Below are 10424 nucleotides of genomic sequence, written 5' to 3'. Positions count from 1 at the left end.
TTTCACTGGGAGCTGCAATCCTGAGCTGTTCCTAAACGGCCATCTTGGATCGTCCCCCCTGAGCATAAAAACTACCATTTTTAAATCATCAAATCTCATGAGACTCATTCACTGTCAGGACAACAGTACAGGTAAGACCTGCCTTCATAATTCAGTCACCTCCTACCAGGTTCCTCCATGACATGTGGGAATTGTGGGAGTTACCATGCAAGATGAGATTTGGGTGGGGACACAGCCAAACTATGTCACTAAGAGTTAAAATAGTAGGAGAGTCAAAGATGATTTTGGTGAAGTTTATAAAAACACAAGGATATGGTTTTTGCTAAAAAATGTAACTTTTTCTCGTTTAGGGGCTATTTAAGAGTTACTTTAAAAAACATTAAAAAATAGATAAAAGTAAATGTATAAAGAGAAAATAAAAGGTTGGGGAATGTGAAGCCTTGACCCTTTGGTGGCCACATGGTCACTTATCTTAAGGAGCTGCAGCTGGGCTGCGTTCAGTTACTAAAAGTAAAAATTACCAGTGGAATTTGTAGTTGTATTATACTCATTCTCACAGGAAGTTCACTGAATGCATAAGAAAATGGAAACTAATAAGGAAAAGGAAAAATATTCAATACATTAGTTATTGTTATAGCTTAAATGAAAGTAAAAGAAGAATTCTAGGTTGGGCTTTAAGGCTGGGCCAATCTCAAAAGGAGTCTGTCTCAGCTCAGGCCATTAGCCTCAAAGGTACTACAAAAAAAAATAAATAAATAAACCAGGGAAACAAAAGTTACCTCTGAGTCCTGTGGTTACCAACAAGATAGTCATGTAGGGGAAGGGCAAACCAAGTAACTATTAAAACCAGAGGGTATAATGTAAAGGAAATGCTCCATTTGTAGATTCCATCAGCTTCCTGAGAAACCTTTACTATAATGGATTGTAGCTACTTTAAGGACAGAATCTTGAATTTTAAATGCCACAGAATGAAAGGGCATGTTTGGGTTGATTCAGGACCCACGGTTCACTATTAAACAATCACTGTTGAGTATATGTGATCCAGATGCACAGGAGGTTATTCCTGAGAAAACAGCCAGCCGAGTGGACTGAATAAATGCCACTGTAAGGTCTGTCAAAGATGTATTAGTCCACTATTGCATTGCTATAAAGAACTACCTGAGTCTAGGTAATTTATAAAGAAAAGTGGTTTAATTGATTCTGCAGGTTACACAGGAAGCATGGCTGCAGAGGCCTCAGGAAACTTACAGTCATGGTGGATGGCAAACAGGGAAACAGGCACAGCTCACATAACCAGAGTAGGAGAGTGAGACGGAGGAGGTGCAACACACGTTTAAACAATCAGATATTGTGAAAACTCTCTATCATGAAAACAGCAAGGGGGAAGTCTGTCTCCGTGATCCAGTCACCTCCCACCAGGCCCCTCGTCCAAATTGGGGATTACAACTGAACATGAGATTTGGGTGGAGACACAGAGCCAAACCATATCGGAAGGAGACTTCCCAGCTCTCCCTATAAATTGCCAAGTGAAGCACCCCAGATGAAGCAGCTGATATGCTTCATATGCAAGCCATGTGGGACTGGCTTTAAGAAGACCATGATACTCTTCTACTGAAAATGCTTATGACTCAGATCACAGTAAATGCTGTGGGTAAGGGGGCCCTTTTACATGGGCACCCCAGCTGACATCACTCCTATAGAATCAAAGAATTGTTTGAGAAGACTTATCAAATTTGCTGTCCTCATAGGTCTTACAGATGCTAATAAAACATTAGAGTGATTAACAAAATAAAACAAAAATGGAAAAGGCAGAAGGAAGTCAAAGGAGTCATCCCAGAAGGGTTGTGTAAATCTTTAGATGGCTATTAAGAAATGAAATAAACAAAATGAAAATTGACGGGGTTAAAACAAAGGTCTTTACAATCTTTGAGTGAACCAAGGGAATGTCTGCTGGTCCCCCAGCATTAATGGGCCCCAAACCAGTTTTCTGCATTTGCCCCAGATTGGAGAAATTTAAGAAAAATCAAAAGACAAAGATTATAATGAGAAAGCTGACATTGCCTTGGGTAATGATGAGGCAAATTAAGATAAATATTTACAAAAGTGTCTGATTACCTTCACTCAACTTCCTGCTGGAAACCTAAATCAATTTCCACAAGAAAAGGTAAAATGGGCCGGGCGCGGTGGCTCACGCCTGTAATCCTAGCACTTTGGGAGGCCGAGGTGGGTGGATCACCTGAGGCCAGGAGTTCAAGACCAGCCTGGCCATCATGATGAAACCCCATGTTTAAAAAAAGAAAGAAAAGAAAAGGTAAAATGGTCTGGGGATAAAGAATAAAAGTTCCTGAGATCAGAACATAAAAATGTAAAGGTTGATAGGTTTATGAAATTTGAGATGTTTAAACAAACATTATGTAAGGTAGTTGTGACTTCTTTATGTAAATGTCTTATGAAAATGGGTATTGCATGTAACTGGGGGATGTTTCCCCTACTTAGAACTATAAAACTGAAGGCATAAAAATCTGCCCTTTAAGAAATATTAATTGGACACACTGAATGGGAACTATTAATAGTAAGAGTGCCTGAGCCCACAGAATATAGGGTAGAAAATGAAGTGCTAGTCAGGACAAATCCTCTACTTGATGGCTCTTCGTGGAGCATTTACTGGGGCTCAGCAAAAAACGTGTGAGCACGTAGGACTTTGGACTGGAGAATTTCCACTTGAGGGGCATTTACTGCCTTGCTATAGGATGTTAACTAAAGCTACCCCTATGCTAATGGAAATAATGATGTCCAAAACAGTTCTATGATAAAATAAAAGTGGTTTATATAGAATCCTGTTACATGGTGATGCAAGGAACAGGTACTTATGAGCTGGGAGCCTCTTTTTTTTTTTCCTAGGACTGCCTCTATTTGAGGAGCTGCCAGATCCTACAGTGTCTGAAAAACAGCTCTCATCTGACAAGAGCTGCTTGGCCTGAGAATGTCAGTTCCTAAATGAACAAGCAACACGTTCTTTGGAAGCCTACTGTTCTGATTAGAGAAGAGTCAAGGAAATCTTTTTCTTCTGAGTTATTTATTGTTTAGAGCAATTGGGGAAAGCATGTTTTTGGCAGCAAATTTACCTTTCTGTCTGAGTTCTCCAAAATTTAAACACCATTTGTGATTTCATGAAAATAAAGTTATCTGCATAAATTTAGTAAGAATCATTTTTTAAAACAGGACAATTAGAGACATTGGTTATTTTACCAAGGCTTGGACTAAAAAACATATTTTTAGGTAAAGTTCAAGCAAAGCCAACTTGAAAATGGCCTATATGGACAATCTATTATTGCTGTACTTTATGAGAATAATCAGGCCAAGTAGAAGCATGAAACTTACTTTAAACACAAGTTGGCCTTACTGTAATTTTCTTTAGTGAAAAGAAGGGCTAGAGAGAGAGAAATTATTTCAAAGGAAAACTGTAACACCTGTTACTAGATTCTAGCCTTGACTTTGCTTTTGAGTGCAGGTTGAATCATGAATTATTCATTAGCTACAATAATCCTCTAAAGATAAAAGGTTATTATTTTTCTGCATGTTTTTAGTTATCATTCTAATGGAATAGATTTTTTTTTCTGTTCTGATACACACATTCTCTTTTAATTTTCAAATTATTAATATTCTTTATCTCTTGTTTTATTACTTCTGAGAAAACCAGAATTTTGGTATTACGAAGACTAGAAATTATTTCAAAAAGCCTGTGAATCTCCCTCATTTGGAATTCCACTGGGCCCAATATGTTTTTCACTGCCAATTCCCTGCCGCTAAAACTACATAAGCATCCTCCCTTTAGGCCCAGTGACTATCACAGTAGAAGGTGGGCATGTGAGATTGTAAGGAGGACCAGAATTAGTTCAGACCCTCCAAATCAAGGATGGGTACACAGATGCCTAAACAGCTGGTAACACAAAGGACTTTGCCTTCTGTGCTATAATGTGGCAGCTTCTCACTCATCCCAATCATAAAAAATTTACTGCTTCCTGCAGAATTAAAAGAAAACTATTACTGAGAGGATATAAAGATACCTTGTGACAAAGCCTCCTGGGTATATGAGATTTATGCAGATAGATGTATTTAAAAAATTATCAGCCACCTTAAGACACATTATTAAAAGACCACAAAAAGCATTATGGCACAACCTAAAAGCCTCTAAATTTCTCAGCTTAAAAGGATCTAACCATGCTTATGTTTTGCGTAGCCAATCAATATGAGTCTGTTGCTAAAACCAAAATTATAGTAGCTTAGCACATAGAAGTTAAAGATAATTCTGAATCTCATTTTTGGCTTTTTGTTTATTGGCTTTTACATTACATGAAAAATTTTAAAGGTTAATGAATGCCTGTCCACATCTATTCCTGTCTAGGTTAGAACATTTAAATTGGCCATAAGTCTTTTGGCTCTAAGTCCCTTGGCCATAGACCAAGGGACAGGATGGATTCAGGGCAGGCAGCCATGCCACCCGGCAATGCTGTGGAACAAAATAAAACTTTGGTGGCCATTAATCTTGCTTCTGGCAAATCTTGGCTAGAAGGGGAAGAATGTAAAACAAAAATAAAATCCTAAGTCCCTCAGTAATCTGAATGGGCCCCTCCTCTTGGCCAAGGGCATTCCAAAGTTAACCTGAAAAACTAATTCAGACCATGATGAGAAGGGGGAGCTGGACATACCTCATTATACTCTCTTCCCTTTTGGAATTACAATTACTCTTTAAGTCTGATAAGAAACATTTACAATCTGTTCTCTCTGAAGTCTGCTACCTGGAGGCTTCATCTGCATGATAAAACATTGGTTTCCACAACCCTTTATCTTAACCCAGACGTTCCTTCCTATTGCATCTAAGTCTTTAGACAGTAACACAACTCTTTCACTTAATTGTCAATCAGAAAATGTTTGACTCAATCGTTCTGTGACCTGAAAGCCCCCCGCTTTCAGTCATCCTGCCTTTCTGGACCTAACCAATGTACATCTTACATGCATTGACTGATGTCTTATACTAAAATGTATAAAAGCACACTGTGGCCCAAATACCTTGGGCACATGTTCTCAGGATCTCCTGAGGGCTGTGTCATGGGCCATTGGCCATTCATATTTGGTACAGGACAAATCTCTTCAAATATTTTACAGAGTTTGACTCTTTTCATCAGCATTACAAAGACATTTTTCTGTGTCTAAACCATACCCTTTCTTATCTTAAACAGCCAAGAATACTCTCTGTTGTAATAACTATTTTAGACCCAAATAAATAAATAAATAAATAAATATAAAGTAAAAATACAAAAGCAAGCAGTTTAAGATGTCAGAAAAACTTTATACTCTTGGAAATCTGTAAAAATAAAAAAATAAAAAAACAGAGGTTTCTCTCCAAAAAGGAGTCTGGCACCTTTTCTGTTTTGTTTAAGAAATTCTGAGCTGTTAGATATTATTTTAGGTTCATCATGCAGCAGAGAGTTGCAAGAGAAAGAAGAGGAAGGCAGAAGCAAATGGAGAAAATGAAATTCAGTTGACTGAGAAGAAAAAAACCTTTTTATCAAAAAACAAATTCTAGGAGAAAAAGCGTAAAGGGCAGCCCCCCCCACCACAACACACATATCCCTTGGATATTAGCTTTCAATTAAGCTGACTTTTAACCATAGAGTTCTTTAAAAAAATCCTTTTAAATCTGATTACCATATTTTAGCTGGGACAAATTGCCAGTATTTCAAAAATAACACAAATATGAAACCAGAAAGGATTTGATTTAGGAACTAAAACCAGGCTGTAGTGGTGAAAAAAAGGCAGAATCTTAGCTACTGAACTACAGCATGGGGCGATCACCATTGCTCTTTCAGTGTGGCTGGGCCAGCAAAAGGTGGCCTTATTGTGTAAATAAAGACCCCAAGGTAGTCAAAAATTTTCTTTTTTCCCCCTTTTGCTGGCTGTGTTTTCTTTTTGTCTTTTTTTTTTTTTGTGGTTGTTCAGCTGTGGGAATTCATCCAATTCAGAGGCATTGTTCCCTATAATTTGGAACTTCAAATTTGACCAAAGGAAATCTACCAGTTGGTCAAATCCAATGGGAAAAGCGCCAAACCCACAAAAACCATCGCCACCACCACCACTACCAGCAACAACAAACCCAGAAAAAACAAAAAAACTTCAGCAAAACAAATAACTGATCAATTTATGCAATTTCTGAGCGCTCTAATGGAAAGGAGAAATTCGGACTGTCTGGGTGTAATCTTAACTTCTAGTAATTAAGGAGAATTTCCAAGACAAAATCCCAATTCAGCTACCTGCCTAGGAATGGGGCCCAGGCTGAAGATTGCCCTCCACCATCTTAGAAGCAGAAAAACCTCAAACTTATCTTCCATTTTGGAAGTGAGCTGAAACTCCAGAAAGGAGTCACCCACTTTCCATCATTATGGAAGAAGGAAAGCTCACCTTTCTTGTTGGAAGTGAGTAAAACACCAGAAAAGGAAAGCTTAACCAAATTTTGGGAGATCAGCGATTTTCTGGAGGCGGTAGCTCCCAGGCCTCAGCAGATTGTCTTACTGGTTTGAGCAATAAAGATTGCTCAAGCTGGTACCAAGCACCAATAGAACATTTGTCAGCAGGATCATCTCCGCTCAGAGTCCCTTCCATTAGTTGCCAATTTGTAAATCAGAAAGTACCCGAGACAGGTCTCAATCAATTTAGAAGTTTATTTTGCCAACGTTAAGGGCAATCCCTAGGAGAAAAAAAGCACAGAATCACAGAGACAGTCTGTGGTCTGTGCCTTTCTCCAAAGATAATGTTGAGGGCTTCAATATTTAAAGGGGGAAAAGCAGACTGGAGGGGGAGAGGGTCACATTGCAGAATCCAGTTGTTGCAAGAGAAAAGGAGCAGGTAGGCGAATAGTCAATTAGGTATTAATCTCATGCTCAGTAAATTGCACTTTACATAAGTAGCTACCTGGGCAGACAGGTAAGCTTTTATCAGTAACTACCTGCTTAGGAATAAAAAGAAAGTCAGCCTCTGGTAAGACCGAGCCTTCAGCTTAATTTTTTTCCTTTTGGCATAGTGAATTCAGGTCCCAAGTTTGTGTTTTCCTTCCACAGATCTGGAGTCAAAAGACTTGGGTTCCCGTTCTGCCAGCAGCCTGCTGTGTATCCCATCAAATTGCCTCTCCGCTTGGGGACTCTCTTATTAGTAGAATGAAAAGATTGTTCTTTGTATTTTCAAAGACTCATCCAGCCTCAACAATCTAACCATCTACAGGTTTTGTACCTGGGAACAGGGAATACGTGCTTTCAAACGGGTCATGATTTTGACAGCTGCTGAGCTTCTACTGTGTACCTGGCAGACAGCAGCAGTGGCCAGAGTGTGTGCCGTCTCTGAGGGTATTAGTTTCCTATTGCTGCTGTAGTAAATTACCAGAAACTTAATCGTTTAAAACCACATGAGTTTATCATCTTACAGTTCTGAAGTTCAGAATCCTGCAATAAATTTCACTAAGCTAAAATCATGGTGCCAGCAAGCCTGTATTTATTTTGAAGTTTCAAGAGGAGAATGTATTTCCTTGCCTTTTGAAACTTCTAGAAGTCATCTGCATACCTTGGCTTATGGTCTTTCCCTGCACGTTCAAAACTAGCAGCACAGAGTCATCAGGTCACCTTCCCTGACTAACCTTCCTGCCTTTTTCTTATAAAGACACTTGTGATTTTATTAGACCCACTCAGATATTCTAGGATAATCACTCTTTTTCAAGATCCTTAAGGTAATCAAATCTGTAATGTCCTTTCTCCTATTTAAAGAAACATATTCACAGGTTCTGAAGTTTAGTATGTAGATATCTTTAGCAGAGAGAGCCTTTATTTAGTCTGCAACCCTGGGCTTAGCCTTCATTTATTAAAAGACCAGAAGCCCTCTTTATATATGAGCCCGTAAGAGATACTCTCCTCTGTATATTGTATGGGGTACCAATGAACTCCTAAAGTGAAAAGTGCCATTGTCTGAGCACTGTCACCATCACTGCCACCAACAAGCAACATTTGGGCACCGACTTTGTGAAACCCAATTCCCGTTGCCAGCAACTGACATCCACAAGGACGCAGACCAGCAAAGTTTATGTTCAAACCAGTCAGCAACATTGTCTTAAGATAATTTCCAGTTGAGCTAACAATAGAACAGATATCCAGGAGCAGCCAGGCACACAGTAGATGCTCAGTAAAAGCCAGGAGTTTGGAGGATTTCTCATATCTTCACTAATCAGTGAGTTGAGGGTTCCCATATGATTTTTTTGGCTGTGCTACTTTGGTAGGTTTGCCAGCCAGACCCAGTTATGTCACATTAATCCAGCATGCCCATGTCTTGGGCTACTCGATAACACTGTTGCGAGGCTCTGATAAAGTCCACTGGACCAAGGTGGATCACTGTCTCCTCAGCTCTGTGAATGAAAATGATCTGCGAACGCACTGGGGCTTGGCCACTGTTGGGCTCTGACCTATGAGAGGAGGTTGCCCCTGTACTGCCCTTCTCTCCTCCCAGCTGTGTCTCATAAGCTGCTGTCACCTTAACCACAGGTAGTCCAGAGAAACAAAAACTCTCCTCCCAGGGGATTTGATCCTTCCGCCTGCACACCAGAGACTTAGGGCCACAATGGCATAGATGCCACCAAAAGAAAAGAAGAAAGGAGCTGATTTTCTGGCGGATACAGAACTGAGTCTCTGTGAAGGAGTTAACGGACTTTCTGGGTCAATAATACCATTCTCTGGTAAGGAAACAAGGCACCTGGTAACACGGAGGTGACTCTAGTAAATGAGAAATTGGGAAAGTACCGCAGTAGTAAGAGAAAAGGCATGTTGGCCGGGTGCACGGGTTCATGCCTGTAATCTCAGCAATTTAGGAGGCCAAGGTGGGAGGACTGCTTGAGCCCAGGAGCTAGAGACTCGCCTGGGCAACATGGTGAGACAAAAAATTTAAAAAGTAACTGGGCATGATGGCTCATGCCTGTGGCCCCAGCTATTCAGAAGATAGAGGCGAGAGGATTGCTTAAGTCTGGGAGGTCCAGGCTGCAGTGAGCTGTAATCACTGCACTGCAGCCTGGGTGGCAGAGTGAGACCCTGCTCCCCCGACCAAAAAAAAAAAAAAAAAAAGAGCGTGAGAGAAAGAGGCACATTGTCTTGCCATAATTCGATAATTGCAGACCCAACCCTAGAAAACTGTCCTCTGACAGGAAAAGAAAATGTTCTCCTACGTTATTAAGGTTGGTAGAAATGTAGTAAAACCTGGTAGCATTTCCTTGCATAGCTTTGGAGGCCACCCAGGTGGGCTGGAATTTCTGCTGCTTGCTAGATGGATGACTTTTGGGTAAGTTGCTTACCTCTCAGTGCCTCAGTGATCTTATGCATAAAATAATAAATTGTATATATGTAAAATAAAATTCCCACCTCCTATCGCTGTTGAAATATATTATAGGGAAGTATTTAACATGACCACACACCAAATTTCACTGTTAAGGTTTCCCTTAACACTCTGGAAATCACTAAAATTGTTTCAATCTTCTAGTTTGACCCTTAATTTTACAGACATTTTCTGGAGATATTTTGTTACATTAATTTACACACAAATTTCAATGAATATAGGGTTTTGAGCTAAAATAGTCAGTGATTGTCAAATTTGACCCTGGAATCACATGAACTTTCCACAAAAGCCTAAGTCAGGAAATGGTTCTGTTCAATGCAAAATGGCAGCTCTTCACGGTTCTGTGAGCTCCTTAAACATCTGTTCACACCCCAAATCTAATCTGGAAATTGAAAGCAGACCAAAGAGACAAAAAAGAAGTAATGTTATTGGCAGAAAGATTTTAAAGTTTGATTGAAAAATTCTACTTTATAATATCTTAATGTATATTTTATTACTAATGATTAGGTTTGCATATGCAATATCTATTTTACTCTGTTTGTATATACCACACAGGAAATGCTGAAATGTATATTCAGATCTAATCTGTTTACATTTAGTTTTAGAGTTGTCGGTATATCCATTGGGTGTTTTATTATGATTTAGAAAATTTGTCCATGGAAGCAAGGAACAAAAAAGCAATTCATAAAAAAAAATATTTTTCAATTTAGAAGGGATGGGGAGGAGATTTACATTAAAACAATCCACTATATCCTCTGTACTATTCTCCTTAGGAAGCGAGAATGTTCCGGGTTCCCCCATCTTGGAAGTTTCTCCACTTCATCACTAAACTGAGACCAAGAAAGGAGAAAATAATGGAAGTGAAAGCTAAACTGCTTCAGACTGAGGGAGGCTCAGGTCAGCCCCAAGAGCCTGGAGCATAGTGATGGGGCACTGTAAGAGGCAGAAATAAGATACCTTAGTGGCTCTAATCTAATAACTTTTCTTTTTTTTTTCCTTTTTCC

General features: G+C 39.4%; 1 protein-coding gene across 3 annotated transcripts in view; it reads left to right on the top strand.

Annotated features, from left to right (window-relative positions):
• The first annotated feature begins 8570 nt into the window (after positions 1 to 8570).
• The window catches only part of ACSM4 (acyl-CoA synthetase medium chain family member 4), a 29893-nt gene continuing 28039 nt past the window's right edge, over positions 8571 to 10424 (top strand). For all 3 annotated transcript variants that reach the window (XM_017517064.2, XM_017517062.2, XM_017517063.2), the window contains exon 1: positions 8571 to 8770. The gene's annotated coding sequence lies outside the window, so the exon portion shown is untranslated. The remainder of the gene's footprint in view (positions 8771 to 10424) is intronic.

This window comes from Cebus imitator, unplaced genomic scaffold (assembly GCF_001604975.1).
Source record: "Cebus imitator isolate Cc_AM_T3 unplaced genomic scaffold, Cebus_imitator-1.0 Scaffold614, whole genome shotgun sequence".
Lineage (NCBI taxonomy): Eukaryota > Metazoa > Chordata > Mammalia > Primates > Cebidae > Cebus > Cebus imitator.
This window is presented reverse-complemented; position numbering and strand designations above follow the sequence as displayed.